The sequence below is a fragment of the Dipodomys spectabilis genome, unplaced genomic scaffold, assembly GCF_019054845.1.
Source record: "Dipodomys spectabilis isolate Male_0828 unplaced genomic scaffold, ASM1905484v1 ptg001479l, whole genome shotgun sequence".
In the NCBI taxonomy this organism is placed as follows: Eukaryota; Metazoa; Chordata; class Mammalia; order Rodentia; family Heteromyidae; genus Dipodomys; species Dipodomys spectabilis.
In genome coordinates, this window is record NW_024872156.1 from 3,723 (window position 1) to 23,648 (window position 19,926).

A 19,926-nucleotide genomic window follows, 5' to 3' on the forward strand; every position below is an offset into this window, starting at 1 on the left:
GGTTGTTATCCATGTCAGCATAGTTACATCTATCACCATACTCAATAAAATACACAATACATCCATGAATAAGACACAAAATAAAAAGAATAACTACACTGAATGCAAGATGCATACCACACTTGTAGGTAAAGAGAGATCCTATGTTTTAAAAAGGCGGGCTTGTTATTTTGTCCAGTGCTGGGGCTTCAAATCAGGCCCTGGACCAGGCCTGACATTGTAGTATTCAAGGATGGTGAGATTTCCCTTCCCCCAAAGTGCAACAGAACTACCCAGACGTCAGTTCAAATCCCAACACTGACAAAAGATTCATTCTGTTGTCAGAAGCCAGTCGTTGAACATGTTTTCCTCTCCTGTGAAAGTCCTGAGCTTCCACTAGGATGTAGAATGCATAGGCAACCCTATAATTATGGGAACAGGTTGTCATCCATGTCCGCATAGTTATACCTGTCACCATACTCAGTAAAATACAAAATAACTCCATGAATTCGACACAAATTAAGAAGTGCACCAAATGCAAGATGCTGTCCACACATGTATGTAAATATAGACCCTATGTTTAAATTATGAATTCATGACTATCTGGACCTCCCTGGGACTTGACGTCAGGTCCTGGGAATGGCGTATCTGCTTCGTTGCTCACAAGCTGGTGTCCTTACCTTGACCCTTTCCCCAGTTGGGCCTGATAGGCTCTGAGTTCAAATCCCAACACTGCCAAAAGATGAATCCTGGTGTGAGAAGCCCTTCGATTCACCTATTTTCCTGTCCTGTGAGAGTCCTGAGTCTCAGCTTGGATGGAGAATACATAGGAAACCCTATAGCCAGGGCAATATGTTGTCTTCCATGTAAGCACTGTTATATTTGTTACCTTACTCAGTAAAATACACAATACTTACATAAGACAGAAAATAAGGAGAAAAAGTACTCCAAAGGCAAGATGCTGTCCAAACATATATGTAAATATTGATCATATGTTTTAATTATTAATTTATGACTATCGTGACCCACACTGGGGATCAATGTCAGATCCTGGGAATGGCCTAACTCCTTTGTTGCTCACAGGCTGGTGTGGTCACTTTGAACTATTCACCAATTGTTCCTGCTAGGCCCTGAGTTCAGATCCCAGCACTACCAACAATTGGATCATGCAGTAAGAAACCAAGTGTGAAACATTTTTCCTTTTCTTTGAGAGTCCTGGGTGTTAGGCATGATGGAGAACACGTCTACAAATTTAGATTCCATGTGATAGGATGTCATCAATATAAATAAAGGGAATGGGTGTCATCATAGTAAAATCAATGGTAAATAAATGAATAAAACAAAAAGTACAAGGAACAACCACATCAAACGTGTATGGACTGAACATCCATAGGTAAGTACAAATCCTGCATTTTCAATGTATATAAATAGTATGTTTTCCAAGGCTGGGGCTTGAATTTTGGCTTAGAGTACAGGCCTGACTTTCTTATCTTCAAGTTCGGTGAGCTTGCCCTTCTAACACAGTGCTGCAGATTTACCCAGAACTTGAGTTCAAATCCAAAGCCTGGCAGAATAAACGGGGTGAATTGCAAGCCAGGGAGCTAATTTCTTTTAATTATTTTTTGCTCAGTAGGGGGTTTGAACTCAGGTTGTGGTAACTCTGCCTCAGCTTCGACACCCTATCTGGGGTACAGCCACTGGACATACAGTAGATCCTGAGATCCTAGACCCCAAAGCCTTGTGTGGCAAAAATGTATGGAAAAAATGCAGCGAGATGGTCTTTTTATGTTTTCTTCCTTTGCACGGTGACACTCCTGGGTCTGAATGACACTGTTGCAAAGGGTACTTCACCTTGCATTGCTGAAGGTTGTCAGACTATCGAGGAAGTCATAGGTCCACGTGGCAATGTAGGCCTTGATTTCAAATCCTAGTCCTGACACCAATCAGTGGCAGGAGATACTAAGAGACTCGTTCCCATCCATGGGAATAACAAGGTAATATTATCAATGTCACAGTTGAATGAGTTGATGGTGAATAATGCTCCTATAAAATTAGACAGCATCATTTCAGAAGACTGATTTTATTTAATATTTATGAAGCATTAAGATAATACTATTACTTACAGAATGTAAAAATTTCAGGATATTGATTGATTTACTTAATAGTTTGTTCAGAATGAAAACAATAACATTAATTATATGGAGGCATTATAAATACCCAAGAATTGGTAGGAATGTAGTCTATATAAACGAATAATGTATAGACATCTCTGGCACTCTATAAAGATATATATTTATTAGTGTACTACCATCTGCATGTCAACCACTGGGGCTCGATCTCAGGTACTCAGAACTGCCTGTCAGCTCAATTTGCCACAGGATGCCAGGCTGACACTCACCCATTCATGAATTGGGCCTTGTAGGCTGTGAGTTCAGATGCCAGCACTCCCAAAAAATGAATCATGTAGTAAGAAGTTGATGCTGACACGTTTTCCTTTTCTGTGAAAGTCCTGGGTGTCAGGAAGGACGTGCAATACATATGCAAACCTATATCCTATGTAATCAATGTAATCACTGTTCTATGAGTCATAATAGTCAATAAAATGAGAAGTCAATACATGAATAAAACAAAAAATAAAATACATAACTACACTGAATGCAATATAGAATCAACATATGTATATAAATATAAATCATATATTTAAAATGTACACAAATAGGATGTTTTCTAGTGGTGGGCATCGATTTCAGGCCTAAGGAACAGACTTTGAATTTCTTGAATTCAAGGAGGAAAGCTTCCCCTTTCTACACAGTGCAACAGCAGGGATACCTAGGCCATCAGTTCAAATTCCAGTCCTGGCAGAAAAAAAAATAGCATCTCCATGCTATGTGATGCCCAATTCGTAGGTATTTCATTTGGCCTCCATTTAATGAATGTGATTGTTTAAATGCTTCATAAAGTATTAATTAATATTGACCAGAGTCCTATAATGTAATTGTGTATAGTTTTATCCTCAAATCATTCAAGTACTGCCCATTTAATCATGATATACATCACATTCCTTTGGTAGTCATATGAATAGTAATGAGTTTCATAGGATCTCCTGCCATTTGTTGGTGGTTGGACCAGGATTCAAACGGTGGGCTCCAGCTCCTACCACTTCAACCTGAGGATAGGGAACTCACAGGTCTGTCCAAGAACATCAGCAAAACCAATGATTAGCCAGGCATCAGTGGCTCTCAGCAGTCCTCCTTAAAATTTACAAGGTTGTGAAAGGAGGATCATGGTCAAAGACACCCTAGACAGGAAAGCCCTTGAGACTCCTGTCGAACTAGTGCCAACAAAGCCAGAAGTAAAGCCATGTGGCTCCAGTGGTAGAGAGCTAACTTTGATCAAAAGCAACTCACAGATTGTGCCCAGATCCTGAGTTCAAGGTCTGGGAACAAACATACATAGACAATAATCTGTGCAGCCATCCGGCTAAAGCAGGTCACCCTCTTGTCCCCAACTGGCATGGACAGAGTTACCTGGGAAATGGGCTGCGTCATTTTGACTCCGCCCATTCTGCCTGCATCACACGATTCCAGCCACACCCCCATTGTTTCATGGTTCTTTCTGACCAATAGGATACAAGAATGGTGGCCACGCCCACATTCCATGCCGACCAGTAGCACCATGATTCCCTCTGTTTGTTGACACCACTACCAGCAGTTGAGGAAGGTAGAGGTGGCTGAATGGTGAGCAAGATACTCGAGGCCTAGGAGGAAAGGCCTTCCTCAGGCCCATCATGTGCCTGCCTGAGCCATGGCCCCCTCCCCCCCTTCCCCATGGAGCAGCATTTCTAACCTGGTGCTGTGGGCTCAGACCCATGGTTTCCTCAGGCAATGGTGCAATGGTGTGCCACGAGCCAGCTTGCGGCCCTGACCTGGTCCTGGCTCCCCTGTCCTCTGCTCAGGGCCTGAGTGTTTGTCATGCCTCTGCCATTGCTGCTTGCCCCACCTGTAGCAGCTGCCAACAGCTTCTGCCAGCAACAAATGTGAGTGGCTGCCACAAATCCCTGCACCCTGCACCACATATCCCCTCCTCTCTGACCCAGACCCGCGCCTCCCCTGTGCCCCACAGTCTGGCCCACGCCTGCCACAAATGTGCCCCAGGGGTGGGGGTGGGTGTTGACCCGAAGATCTCACCCCCATCTCTAGCGCCTAGTGTCCCAGGAAATGGGGAGATATATGGCTGGGTGAGGAGTGGGTGCCACAGATCCCCTGGCGTGGAGTAGTGGGAGCCACAGTGCCGCAAATCTGCACCCTTCCTCTCCCTGGTGAAAACCCGGTGGCTTTAGTCAGAGGTGGGGAGGAGCATGTCTACACCTGCCTTCTGGGGTCTTTTTCTTTTTGTCTGGGGATGGGAGGTGTTGGATGCAGAAGATAGACACCCTTGATGTGTGAGCCCTTGTGTTCTGTGTTCGGTCAACCTTTCACCTGAAGACAGAGAGACAGAGAGACACATAGAAAGAGACATAGACAGAGAGACAGAGAGAGAGAGATAATCTTTTTCCTTGTACAGCCTGACTGTGCTCAGGTGAGTGATCAGTTGGCAAATTGCAGGTGCTGCATGGATGAGTCTTCTGTCACCGGTCTAGATGTGTGTGTGTGTGTGTGTGTGTGTGTGTGTGTGTGTGTGTGTGTGTGTGTGTTTGTGTGTGTGTGTGTGTGTAGAATTGGGTTGTAACAAGGAGGCAGAATGCTTTGGTAACTTCTACCTGCTATCTTTGAGGCATGTGTGGGCTTCACAGCTGAGGTCTGGGGGCCTGGAAAGGTGAGAGGCTTGAAGGGGACACAGCACTGTTAAATTACAAGAACAAGGGATCTGTGTGCAATGGAGCTGGGTACTCCCTTGAGCCTGATTGGTGGCAGTGGGAGATTTGGAGGACCTGGGAGTGTGGCCTGCAGGGGATGGCTTCCCAGGGTGACAGAGAGCATGACCAACACTTAGTAAGGATACGAGTTCTGCTAGTATGGAGCGCAACAGCATAGGTCAGACTCTGGGTCTTCTCATCATGACATCTGATGGGCGAGACCAACCCTATCTTAAATCTTGAGCTGTGATCTTCAGATCTCAGCCTCCTGAGTACCTAGGATTATAGGCATGAGCCTCTGGCCCTGGGACTCTGGTTCTTTTTGGTATATTAGGGTTAGACCTAAAGACCTTAGGCTTGCCAGTCAGGACTTCTACCATGCAAGTCAAGCATTTCTGTCTTGGGCATTTCTGAGATGGAGAATTAATATATGTTCAGGCTGGGCTGGATCATGATCCTCCTATCTGTGACAGGCATGAGCCACCAGGCCCGGTCTTCTGTAGTTGGGATGGTAGACATGTAGCACCACGCTCAGTCATTAGTTTAGATGGATTGTCCCAAACTCAGTCCACGGCAGCCGATTCTTGACCAGAGGTGAAGCTCTGGGTTGGGCCTCAACCATTGGACTTCAATCTCCTCATGGTACAGTTGAGGAAACAAGGGATTAATACAGAGGGATCTCTGGAGCAGGGACAGGCACAGAGGGAGGGGCCATCTGATCCTGTTCTTGGCAATTCTGTGACCATATGATAGGAAGATTCCCAGAAAGATCTCAGATGGTGTGTGTTATTAATGGTGAAACAGGTGTAGGATTATGAAACAAAACATGGCTCTCTTTCTTTATTACCCTATCCCCATGAGTAACGGGATCCTTCATTTTGTTCACTTTGAAGCTGGGGAAACTGAGGCACAGAGAAGCCAGGTGACCTACTAATGACTCCTAGCTGACAGGAAGCTCGGCCTGACTTCTCTGCCATGCTCCTTAGGACAATGGGTGCTATTCAGTCCACTTCTTGTGGTGGGAAGTCCACTTCTTTTCAATCATGGGGCTTGAACTTTGGGCCTGGGGCAGCTCCCCGAGCTCCTCAGCTCAAAGCTAGCACACTACCACTTGCGTCACAGCACCACTTCCAGTTTTCTGGTGGTTTTTGGAGATAAGAGTTTCACAGGTGTTCCTGCCGGCTGGCTATAAACCACGATCTTCATATCTCAGCCTCCATTGTACTTAGGATTATAGGCTTGAGCCACCGGCACCTGACTTAAGTGTAATTCTGACCTTCTTTCTTTCTCTTTCTCTCTCAGGAACTGATTCAATGGGTGCTGGAGGAGGTGGCCCAGCAACCCCATATGGTTGGTACCAAGGTGGCCCTCTCATTCTGGAGGTAGACTGTGGGTCAGGCTCTGTCTTGCTCACTCTGTTGTACCAGCTCCATGAGGTAATTCCCTCTGTGCCCTGGCTACACTGTGACAGTAATCCATTGTCCAACTAGCCTTACTGGACTCAGTACTGTGTTCAATGCTATTTTCTAGCAAAAATTTCTGGTTAAAATTATGATACATAGTTACAGAATGAAAATGTAATGCCATCTTAAGAAAGTCATTTAGGGTTCTGGGAATGTGGCTTCATGGTATGGTGATTGCCTAGCATGCATGAAACCCTGGGTTCAATTCTTCAGTACCACATAAATTGAAAAGGAAACACTGGAAGTGGTCCTGTGCCTCAAATGGTGGATGGTTAGCCTTGAGGGAAAAAAAAAGCTCAGGAATAATTCCCAAGCGCTGAGTTTTAGCTCCAGGACTGCCAAAACAACAACAGCAGCAACAACAACAACAGTCTAAGTGAGATTTGGAAACTCTTTTGGCAAGTCATCGCACCAAAAGGGCAGAGGCTAATTAATAGTTGTGACAGAAGAGAAGGAATAACTCCAGATGGAAAGAAAAAATGATAGTAACTAAGGTATAGCAGAAACTGTTCTAGGAAACCATTTTTGGATATTGAAGAACTAGTTATCAACTAGGCTTATTCCTCATTGCCTTTAGCATTCAAAATCTCCTAGGCTAGTTCTTAATCTCTGTGTGATAAATGTATCTCCTTCTATGCTGTTCTTTCATACCTGATCTCCTTTGCTTTCTAAAAATCTGTCTTTCTATATTTCTCTGTGAACATTTTCTGATACTAAATACACCTACAAAGATGAAAGAGGATGCTAATGTAAGAGTCCCATAGCTCATGGGTCATTAATGTAACAAAATGGGAAAGGAGGACATATTTATTGCTAACTCAATCATTCTGACAAGCTTCAATGTCACATCATTTGGTTCAGATTTCCATTCTTTGTCTACATAGTGACATTAAGTGCACATAAATGCAAATATGAGCCGGGTGTTGGTGGCTCATGCCTGTAATCCTAGCTACTCAGGAGGTTGAGACCAGAGGATTGTGGTTCAAAGCCAGCCTGGTCAGGAAAGTCCATGAAACACTTACCTTCAATTAACTCCAGAAACTCGGAAGTGGTGCTGTAGCTAAAGTGGTAGAATGCTCAATTTGTGCTGAAGAGCTGAGAGACAATGCCCACGATCAATATTCAATAATCACAACCAACAAAAAATTACAAATATGGCTTTAAGTTTCCCTCAAAGGAATGATGAAGTCAATAGTAATCTTCCCAAATGATTTAGTAGTGCACCTACTTTTGCTGAGTTATTTGTTATAGCTTCTTTGCTAAACATATTTTCTTCTTTAAAAATTGTCAAATAGTAACTTTATAATAAACTTCATCTAATATTTCTTGGTTCAAAAGAGAAGTACATACAGTTGATGTCACTTAGCTTTCTTACTGTCTTAGTTCAAAGCCAACCCAGGCAATAGAGTCTGTCAACCCTTATCTGTAATTAAACACCAAAAAAGCCAGAAGTGGAGGTTTGGCTAAAGCAGCGGAGTACTAGCTTTGGGCCAGGTGGGAAAGAAAGACACTTGTTCAGGGACAGGGTCCAGTCTCTAAGTTCAAGCCCCAGAACCAGCACAAACTAAATAAACAAGGAAACAAAACAAACCCTGGGTATTTCTTTGGGACTGTCCTTAAAATAGTGGTGGTCCGAAAATAGGCTGCTTTTGCTGATCATACTCACTGGATCCTGCTTTTTTGGAATCCTTATTGCTATGGAAAACTCAGGACTTGACTAAAGGAATTGATAACTGATTCCTGCAACAAGAGAATCATCTCAGGAGTGAAACATCCATCCATAAGACACTTTAAAACCTCCATATCTTTGCTTCGTTGCAGTAAAACATTTTTAAAATAAAGTGACTTCCTTTTGTTCTATACTGGCCTTCAAATGACATATTGTTTCCTTTTGTAATACTCTCAACCAGAAGTTCACAGACAAGTTTTATATGAGTAAAAGACACACTCACAAAAGTCAAGGACAGAGTTTCCTTCCAGCCTAGGATCCTTTTCTTATACAGTAAAAAGGAAAGCAATAGTTAACTTGAACTTTGTCATTTCTCCATGTTCAATTCCTCTCCTAGGATCAGTTTCCACATCCAGTAACAGTTACTTCCACTTACTTCCAGTAACAATCTATAGTGCTGCTCCAGAAAAAAATGAATGTTTTCTAGCTTCATTGAAATAGCACAAGGATACTTTTGGCCATGAGGTAACACGTGTTTCAGAGACAACTTAGTAAAGAGAAATGAAATTTAAATTGCTTGCAAATACATTATCCATGAGAACATTTTGTTCAAACTTCCTATGTGCTCTGTAAATTAAGGTGAATTTTAAATGGGAAGAAGGTTCTCAGATCATTTTTGTGAGTCTATGTGCTGTACATTAATTTCCCAAGTGTACATGAGTTAAGAGTAAGAGAAACAATAGCAATTATAGGAGAAAAAGAAGTTCTGTGTTTATGTATAAGTGTTCAATAAAATATAGAAGACTCAACAAATAAGAAAACATTGAAAAAATAAAGCCAAATCCAATATGTAGATTTATGGGAGTGATATAGAGAAAACATTACTCCTAAGTGGAACATGAAGCATGAGGCCACTGTCTTTCTAAATAACGCTTGCTAATCAAGTAAATGTGCAAAAAGGAGAATGGAAGAATGATTCTGTTTCCAATGCAAGTCAGATATAGGAGAGTAGACGTAACTGGAAAAAAAGAATCCATCTTGAGAGAACAGGAATTATACTAGCAATGAACCTGGTGGCTAAGATCACATTTCTTTTTCTTTCCTTTTCTTATATTCTTTTTGTTGTTGTTGTTGTTGTTGTTGTTTGTGGCACTTGAAATATAGGACAGGTTGCTGTCCCTCTGAAACACAGCTCAAGGCTAGGGCTCTTCCACTTGAGCCACCATGCCACTTCCAATTTTCTAGTAATTATTGGAGAAAAGAGTCTCCAGGACGTTCCTACCCGTGCTGGCTTTAAACCCCAATCCTCAGATTTCACAACAACTTGGTTTATGATCACATTTCTAACAGTGTACACTCAGGATATGTAATGTATATGTTCATCTATGTTTATAAGAATTCTTGAGTTAAAAATCTGGGCTACAGGTTAGACTTTACACTCACAAAAGTGTTTGAAGTTTAAAAGTTGATACTCCTGGAAAAATAAAACCTAAAAATGTAAAGGAGTCTGGGAAGTTCAATTTGCATCCAGCTTGGACAGTATAGGCTTTGAGACACTACCTATAATTAATCAGCCAAAAGCTGGAATACCAGTCACGAGCAACATTGCTGAATAACAGCTTTAGGTTTTTGCATACATACATACGAACATACACATACACACAAAGGCACTTATAGGTGCACACAAAAAGACACAAATGAAACAACTCTCAGAATATGTAGAAAAGTTAGAAAACAATAGAAAATAAGTCCTGTGTAAGATTAGAATCAAATGATAATTTTAAATATTAGAAAGCCTTCAAGTGAACTTTCCCCCAGAAGTTGAGAATATTACATAGGTAGGGACCAGAGATAGTAAGAGAGTCAAGTAATCATTATTATTATAGGATCCATGGTAGAATGAATCAGGGAACCCGGCAGGTGCATCTGAAAATGTTCATATCCTGTGTCAAATGTTAAAACATCTTTGAAAATAGTACATAAACAGTCTGAGCATTCAGTCTAGTGGATAAGATCATAGGAGAAGTTCAGAATTGCTAGTCTGTTTCTAGATTAAATAAACAAACTATGGCAGGGCAAAGTGCTACAAGCTTGGAATTCTAGCACTCAAACAGGAGATTAGAGAGTGGAATTACATAATGATACCTTCCCTGGACCAGGTAGAATAATTTTGTCTCAGTAGAACAAATCAAACAACAAAAAAGGAATACACAATTGGAAGTTTGGGCTAATTTTGTCATTATGTTTTGAGAAGTCAAGTTTCCTATTGAATGCAACTCATATATATCCTCACTCGTGTTTTAAATGCTCTCTTCATTACAGAACATTCCTAGATGAAAAATAGCTCATGATTCCCATCCAAAAATTTGCAAAAGTAAGTAAGCCTCATTCTGTTGGATTCCAAATTAAGGTTGAAGGATTACAAAAGCTTAAACCTGGAGAAATAGCAAAGTTCGTCTAATGTAGGACTTTGTAGACCTTGTTAAATTAGAATTTAGATTTAAAATATATTTTTTGGTTTTGTTTTAATTTCATATTCTATAGTATACTACAAAATTCTTTTTAAGTAGAGGGATTAATTGAAAAAATTCACAAATGATTCTGGCATTCTATTTGTCTAGATATTCTTTCAAGATAGTTATAATTAGAACATAGTTAATAGATATTTCCCACAGTTCATGTATACTATGTTAATGTGAATAATCTAGACAGAGTTGCCAAAAAATGGATGACATTAATTTATACATTTAGAAAAACCAATTTTTTAAGGGTTTGGTTTAATATGGTACGAAGAGAGTAATTGTGTGACATCTTCTTTCTTCTACCTATATGTAACACAGGAAGTCATTTCCTTATTTACGTGCCTCTGTATACACGGAGAAAAATGCTAGGTTTGGGGTTTGTTTTCAATTTTGTTTTTGTTTTATTGGTTCATCCTAGAGCTTGAACTCTTGGCCTGGACAGTGTCTCTGAGCCTGTTGATGCTCAAGTCTCGTGCCCTACCACTTCAACCTCAGTGCCACTTGAGTCTTGCTTTTGTGGAGAATTTTTTTGGAGATAAGATTCTAAGAAACCTTCCTGCCTGGGTGGGCTTTGAACCATAATTTTTTAATCTTAGCATCCTGAATATCTATGATAGTTAAAAAAGTATAAATATAAATAATATTTGCAAGTGTTCTGATCTCAAGAATACTAGTGGAGGAAAAATGATGCAGCTCAATGTATTGTGGTGTTCTTTTCAGAACAAGGAGGGCGTCACATTAGCAGAGGTGTAGTATTTTTTCAAAATAGAGATAAGGTATTCATGATGTGAATTAAGGAATTTTAAGGTGCCCCTTAAAAGTTGGAAAGTGTTGGGCTAGGATGACTTTATGGCATAAATCTTGGGATTGATGGTCATAGAAATAATAGCTTACTCTGATAAACAATAGCTTACTCTTGAAGAATTAATTATTACACATGCTTCATAGTTTTATCCTCTACCAGAATGTGGCTATTTTTCTGTTGACTTCTCAGTCTGTAACACCCCATTGGAAACAACATCTATTACAAAATTATATAACATGCAAACAGGTACTGTTTGGAATCTCCCAGAAATGTTGAGAATTTAAAAATGAGTAGTTATTAGTCATAGGAATTTTGAAGAACACATATATTCTGTCCTCTTAACAACTTACTTACTTTTAAAAGTTATGGGTTTCCATAGCATTAAACGGTTTTCTGTTTTAGAATGAGAAAATACTAAAGTTATTCTTTTTTGAAAAATTTGGCAAGTATATTGTGAAAATATTGTCTGGTTGGATAACATTCAAGTTGATGAACCTCTGATAAATAAGGGGAAATTAATTCAAATTAGATGCCAAATAGTATTGATTTTTAAAATATTATTACATAAAGAATATTATTTCCTGTGCCAATACAGTGAAATTATATTTTACGCAGCTTATTTTTCAATTTTATTATCAAAGTGATGTACAGTGGGGTTACAGTAATTGTAAGGTATTAAATCATAACTTTTCAAATTTGTTAACCTTCTCTCATTTTCTCACAGTTTTCCTTCACCCCTTCATCCCTCACAAGTTGTAATGTACATTTCCAATATATTGTCTTGTGAGTATTGCTATTGCATTGGTTTGCCTTTTGTCCTTTGTCTCACCATTATGCTTTTCCTCTTCCCTTCACTAATTAAGGTAAATGTGTATACAATACAAAATGATATACCAGAAGGATAAACCATAGGAGGAAAACCCAAAGAAAACAGAAATCACATAGTTCATCAAAAACAACAACCACAAATGAAAAAATCTGGTTACATATCTTGGTATTAATTTTGCTTAGCATCAGCTAATATGGTTATATATACGCATAACAAAGCCACTGGAATATAATAGCTGCATGGATACTATATCATGAAAATAGCATGTTAACTTTTTGATGGTAATGGTGGAATTAAGATTGGTGAATTCGCGGTTCTGATAAAGGATTTTCAAGAGTTTTAAAGTTATGACAGGTAAATTTTAATTGTTCAAAATTTTAACAACTTAGCCTATTATGAAAATTTAAATTGCCTGGAAGAATAGTTTTCATGCAAAGAAATCCAAGGAGACTTAGTAGAGAGGGAGCAATGTGGATGAAGATGTCTCTTTTTCACACTAAACAAACAAACTTGTAAATCCTGTAGGGTCCCTTGGAATTTTCCTTACCCAGGAAATATATTTTCACTGTTTGAAACAAGGTTGTATTGGAATTTAAATTCAAAGTACTTAAAAAAATAAGGCATCAAAATTTGTGAATTTACCTTTAATTACCAAAGAGTAATTCTCTGAAAAAGATAATTTGAGTCAAAATATTTAGGGAGAAAGTGCCCTTCACAATGAAAGAAGGTGTTGGGATTACACATTTTTGTTTGTAACACTTTCCACAATGTCTTTGGATGTGAAGCAGTGAAACACAGAAAAAAATCTGATTGGATACTTCAAACCAATAATTTCACATTTCTATGTGGCTCACAAAAGTGATATCCTTATTAATATGAGATAGTGAAGACTTCTGTTATTACATATGCCAAAAAGTTCAGAAAAGAATTGAGCAAATGGAAAAGTTAATAAAAAAAAAAAGTTTTCTTAGAAGACTTAGCTAAGCATATTGTATTCAGCAGTGAAGGAAAGCCAAAACTTTTTGATATAAATTGTGTTAGTATTTTTACTCCCTAAAGTGAGTTTACAGAGCCTATTTGGCTCACTACAATGCAGAACTGATTGAATGAAGACATGAAAATGAATTCAACGTCCAAATGAGGCAACTTAAAGAGTTTTAAAAGAGAAATAATGAAGATTTAACAGTGGTGGAGCCCATCTAGTCCTTCAGCTTCACTAGACATGAAGCCAAGAAGCTGTGATTAATTGGAACTCCGGCAAGAGCTAAGAGGAGGACATAGAAGTAGGACATAGAAGCATTGTCCTTTTGTAACAGACACTGTCTTCCAAGGTATGGGTCATTTAACTCTATTCTCCTCCATACATCTTGGTGAACAAATGCAAGACCAAGAGAAAATAATCTATTGAAATAATTTTGCCTAGAATAACTTCACTGTTCCTGATATAGTATCTAAGGAGAACCTTAAAAGAGAAGATAAAAGTGCAGTATTTTTTGTTTCCTATCAGCATCTTGTTAGGAAAATATATTTTTGAGCTTAGACAATTCTGATTGAACCAACAAGTGATGGAGTACTTATTTTTGTGGTCGCTTTATACACAAGAAGTCTTTTAAGGTAAAAGAAAAAAAAATAGCCGAATATTTGTGATCACAGCTTCTAGGGCTGTATTCTGGAGACAAAGTTTTACATTAGATTTCTCCTCATTAACATAAATGTTGTTTCATGGCAACCAAATGCAAGAGGGATATTTAATGGACTCATTAAATATCAATGGCCAATTAAACAGCTGAAAGAAGAAAATGGCAAATAATATTTAATGAATTACTTTGCCAGAAGAAAGAAGGAAAAATATAATTCAAAATCAATTGACTTAAAAGTATGAAGAAAGAGTAGTGAAGAGATATTAGAGAAAATATAGAGTATTGTTTTCTCTCCAGTGGAGTAATGGGTTCATGATCTTGTTTCTTCCACTCTAACCTCACAAGCTACCAAGTGTGTCTCAAGACTGGATTATCCAGTTCAGACAGAAAACTCGTAGAAGAAAGATACTATTTGCAGCAGATGGAGGTGATTTATAACCTTAGACAATCTATTTAATTCTGTTCAAAATTCTCCCCTATCCCAAACTTCTCTCTTTGAATAGTTTTGTTTGCTTTTCCCAAGACTGCCCTTCATTAATTGATTAAAATTTTGAGAGGTCATATTAATACTCTCTGGAGATTGCTGTTTGGTTGTGATTTTTCTGTTTTTTGTTTCTTGTGTTTTTTAACTGAATTTTAAAAGGTTGTGCAATTGTTTTACAATTAAATATATCCATCTAATTGTCCAATGCTCCTAGATCGGAGTCACTTCTTCCATCATTCTCAACCAACCCTTTCTCCAAGATTTATTTCCAATTTACCACTTCCTTTATCATATGTGTACATTGAATATTCTCGCTGTACTTGCCCCTTGTTCATTTTTCATTCATTCTATGTCTTTACTATAATTCCTCTCTGGTTTCAACTTCCTGATAGTCATTGTGTTAAACTGTCTATTAATACTTTGAATGGTTTATATGCATTCCATGGACTTTCAATCCTGCATATTCTTGAACTGATGTCAGCTTATATTTCCATAATTGATTCATCTGCAGCAACAATTTGCTGGAGACTGGAGAGGTGAATCACCTAAACAAGATTTTATTCTCATCCATTTGGAAGATTAATCTTTAGTCAAAAAGAAAGTTAAAAAAATGGCTTAGAATGTATTCCTAACTACGAATTTTTATAAATGGCTTTGTACAATGGTGTGATTCTTTTATTTTACATGGAATAATATTTTCTACTGCCTATAAGTTTTGGAAAAAGAAGAAAATTAAAATTTATTCCAAAAGAGGAATATTATAAAAATAGAAGACAGATATTATGTTTGTCATATCTCTGATGAATACCCATATTCAAGACTTAAAGTCATATTTCTTACTATGTTAGATAGAGGGAAAACATAAAATAACATATGATAAGGCAACTATTTGTGACTTTTTAAAGTGTACCTTATTAAATGATGAAATTTATTAGCTCACGTTTGGGTTTGGAATTTAGGAGGCTAACCTATTTAACACATTTCTGGAAGGCCCTTACTGAAAAACACAAATTGTGGGTTGTACTATTTCTAAACTTTAATGAATGGTTGAACGTGTTTGGCATTAGTGCTATGTAAATAATTCAACTCTATTGTAACTTGCTCCCTACACTTAAAAATCTTGTAATGTCACTAAGTATCATCAACTTGTAAAATGTCATTTTGACGAATGTGATTTTAAAAAGTTTATTTGAAAAGGAATACACTTTCAGAAGATTAATTGTAGATTATCATTGGTTTGAGAGTGACATTTTTATACCACAGAACCATGTTGTACTGAAGTCCCAGTGTTTTGAAGCACTCCTTAGTGCTTCAAATATTTTTCTGAATTACATTTGATCTCTAAGTCAAGTTTTCCGGGCTTTGGTAGACCAATTATGGATCTATCCTTCAAGGAACTATTTTTTGGCCCACTTATGTTGGAATAAAATCTTTCATTAATCATAGGGGAGGGGTATTAAAAATAATCTTATGACACTTTGTGAACTTGTTCACTCATATGGGCTGGTCATCTATAAGTTGAATGTTTTAATTACAGTACTTTCTCTCAAATTTTGTTATTTCATTCTTCATTTTAAGTTGCCTTGCATTCCACAATTGCTTACTGCTAATACCTGCATCTCAAGGAATTGGGGCCCTGAAATATAGGAAATGAGAAATTGAGGTTGGTCTTCAATTACTATGTGCTGACATGTTGCATGGGCCTTGGTGAGAAATCTTGCCCCTGTTATCTGATGATGCAGGTAACTGGGACCTGGGATCCTAGGACCCATGGGGACTGCAGAAGGATAATGTGTTTTTAGACATCTTAGCAAAATTTGGGTATAATCAATAGGAATGCTTCCGAAATATGGAGAAAAACAGTTTGGGACAAGACAGTTAAAACAATAAACAGAGCAGCAGAGTAAAATGCATTATAGATTAGAGGAAAACATTGTTTTTTACCATGTGGATTCAGAAGACCAAGAACAGCTAGAATGTATCACAAGTTTATACTAAAGACATTGCATTGATACTTTTTATATCTAATATATATTTTAAACCTAATTATTTATATTCCAATTCTATTTATTGGAATAAACAAATATCAATTTATTTGTCAAATTATCAACTAATTCTAGTAAGTTTTACTGTGTGAAATATAAAATCAGCACATATAAATATAAAATATATAATTATATATAATATAATTAAAAGGCACAGGTTTGCATTGTTCTGTTGTAGTTACTGTATCAAAGGCAACTCTGTTTTAAAGTATTATTCCATTATCTCTACCTTAGTGTTTGATAGAGTTAAACCTAAAGATTTACCATTTGTAGATTTACAGCATGGAGGCAAGAGGAAACACTGTGATTAAAACAGTATCAATTTAATGCCTAATAACTAGGAGAAACATATGGACTTCTCCCGCAACTATGAAAATATTTGGTGATAAAAAGGCAGTAGTGTAAGTTCCTGCCTGGTTGGATGGTAGACAGGCCAGGACATTAAGTAATCATGCATATGAACAATTTTTTCACCTTCTTGGCTTTAGCTACTTTTGAAATGGAAGGTATAATAAACAATTATATTTTGATAAAATACCTTCTAGTCTGAACAGTTCTGTTTGAACTGTTCATCTCTCTATTATCCCTTGTAACCAAGATTAGTTTTGTTCTAGTAAGACAATCTATGCTGTCAGGGTAAGATATTCTGGTTGGTCTGTTCCCACATGGAAGAAGGGTAAAGGCTCAGGTAGACATTTGTGCCAGTAACACCTCATTTGGGAAAATATCAGCTGAAGAAGTTTAGAAGTAGCTCTTAAGCAATGCTTACTTTGAATCCATTACTTTGGATAAATAAGTACTTGAAAAAGCCATCACCTTTGGACCTATCTATAAATAATTGAGAGTATGATCAAATTCCAAATAAAAAGACTTAAGATAGTCATTGACAAAAAAATTTGCAAATGTGAGCAATTGATTGATCAATATAATTTTTTCTACTATTCACAGAATTTTAGGGAAATAAGATCGATAGCATTGTTAGGAACAATACGGTTTCCTTGTTACAAGTAGGCACCCATAGATATAGGCTTGTATAAAGATTGCATCATTAACTACTTAAATTTAGAGGATACTACATGCTTCAGCAGCACTAATACTCAAATTACAATGCAGAGATTAACATGGCACTTGCACAAGGATAACATGAAAATTTGAGAATTATTCCATATGTTTCATTCTTCAGATGCAAGAAATGAAAAACAGTTATTAAAACAAAATTACAACTGTAACAATACACGTAATTCATATAATTAAATTCAGTTTGACATCAGTGTATTAAATATTCACCTCAGAAAGGCGTTTACATAGCATAAACTTTACAAAACTTTTCAAATTAGACAACATTGTCATTTTATCCAAAAGAAAAATAATATTAAGACCTAGAAAAAAAGGAATCAAACTGTTTCTACATGGAATACAATCAGAAAGAACACATTAATGAACCTCAATATTATAAAATAATGTAGAATTCAAAGTATATCTAGGAGAAAATAAAATAAATTATGAACATTATGCAAACATAGAATATAGAATATTTTAAAATATACTTTTTCAGACAAGCACCAGAAATATTTTAGTTTCTGTACTACTCATTTCAACAGGTAAGTTAAAATTGTTTCTGATTAAAAAATCACAAACTCTGAAGAAATCATTATACATGTATACAAAAACTATTGAATACATTTTGACATCCAATGCAGGCAATTCACTTGGAAGAATTCTGCGGAATCCATGAATTTTTACAGTAAAATATTGGTGTTGCTGGGCACATGTGGCTTATGCCTATAATGCTAGCTACACAAGAGGCTGAGATCTGAGGATCATGGTTCCAAGGCAGCCTGGGAAGGAAAGTCTGTGGTACTCTTATCTCCAATAAACCACTAGAAAACTGGAAGTGGAGCTGAGACTCAAGTAGTAGAGCACTCACCTTGAGCTGAAGAGCACAGAAATAGCTCCCAGGCCCAGAGTTCAAGCCCCATGACAGACCAAAATAAAATATATTGCTCTTATTTGGATTGTGAAAATATTTTGTAGGGACACAAAAGATCGACTTGCATTTTTGAAATTTAAGAAACTTAACCCGACCATTAGGACATAGGTGAACAATTTGTACAGCCTTCCACAACTTCATAGAGGTAGTGATACATACTTATCCTTTTGGCAATATCAAATGCAATTTTTTCTATGTTGTTCTCCAGGCCTGGTTTTATATAATGGTTCAACAGAAGGAAATCAAGCATATATTTGCTAGCTCAATTCTCAGCAGCAAGATGTAAGGGGGACAAGAGGCCTTTAGTTGGGCATTGGTATCTGCATCATGATGAAGTAATAAAGAAGTCACTCTGGTATTATTCCACGTATATGCACTGTGCAGGGGTGTCCATTCATCTACAGTTATTGCATGTGCCGCTTGAGACACCAACTCACTGACAATGTCTAATTGTCCACTGTACGCTTCTCGATGAAAATGGGTATACTCATTGTCATCCCTACTATTCACATGAGTGGCCTTTTGGGAAAGAAGTCTCCGCACTGTAGTAAGTCAAATATTTTTGGCAGCCCAATGAAGAAATTTGCTTGGATCCTTCTTCATTTTTTTTCTGGCAATTGTTATCATTCCTTATTTTTTCATCTTGTTCTTCATATTCCTAAGAATTGCCTAACCAGAAACTTTGAGTGCCAGTGGGAATGAGGTGTCCATGTATTTTCCTAATAGTTCACATTGGTTGAACTGGTCAGAAATATCCAGTGAATTTTCCGCAACTGTTTATTCACCATGATTTATTTTCTCTTTTTCCAATTTTACTATTCGAAATTATTCTCACTGGAGAGTAGGGAATTGATGGAGAGCAGAGGAAAGATGTTCCTCCGTATTCAAACGTACACACTGAAAATGAGGACCAGTGATGTCTTCATGTGCAGCTTATTCTAGGAATGAGAAATTAGGAAATAACGCCTTCTATATAAATGATTTGGGAAATGGCAGAGCCAAAACTGAAATGATGCAACCAAAAATATGAAAGCAAAATAAATTAGGATAATTATGGAACAATCATATTATCTATGAGAACCAAGAAAGGGAGAGAGAGACAGATGATGTGCAATGTCCTAGCTAGCCACAAAAACCATGCCTCTGATCAATTTATAGAGCAAACAAAATTTTATTTTATAAAAAAGATGGGAATAGAATTTATTTATTTACTTGAAATTAGTAAATACATTTATAGTAGCCTACATAAAGAGACATAACTTTGACCAAATTACAGACAATAAACTAATTCCTTGATAATTCTAGCAACAGATCTGACTGAAACCAGGTGAATCACACTTTTCCTGTATAATGAAGAAATAGTAAGGTAGTAAAGCAGCTAGAGAAGGCAGGGAGATTGTATCTGTGACAAAACTTTGTGGAAATTGGTATTGAGGATTTCTTACTGGTGATCCACTTGCACTGGAAGCATGATTCTGAAATATTGATTTCTGATTCTGAATTATTGATTTGATCATTATATTCTCCAAGAAGAAAAATGAGAATTGATAGTTAAGGACTACTAATAGACTTTGACCTTCTCACTAAGCACTTTCAATTATTGAAATCACATGAAGACAATAGACAGGCCTACTTTTTAAATGAA

The 19,926-nt window shown here is 37.4% G+C and overlaps 1 pseudogene; it reads left to right on the forward strand.

The window, feature by feature from the left end:
• The first annotated feature begins 17,367 nt into the window (after positions 1 to 17,367).
• LOC122103048 lies at positions 17,368 to 17,464 on the forward strand (annotated as a pseudogene).
• The last annotated feature ends 2,462 nt before the right edge of the window (positions 17,465 to 19,926 follow it).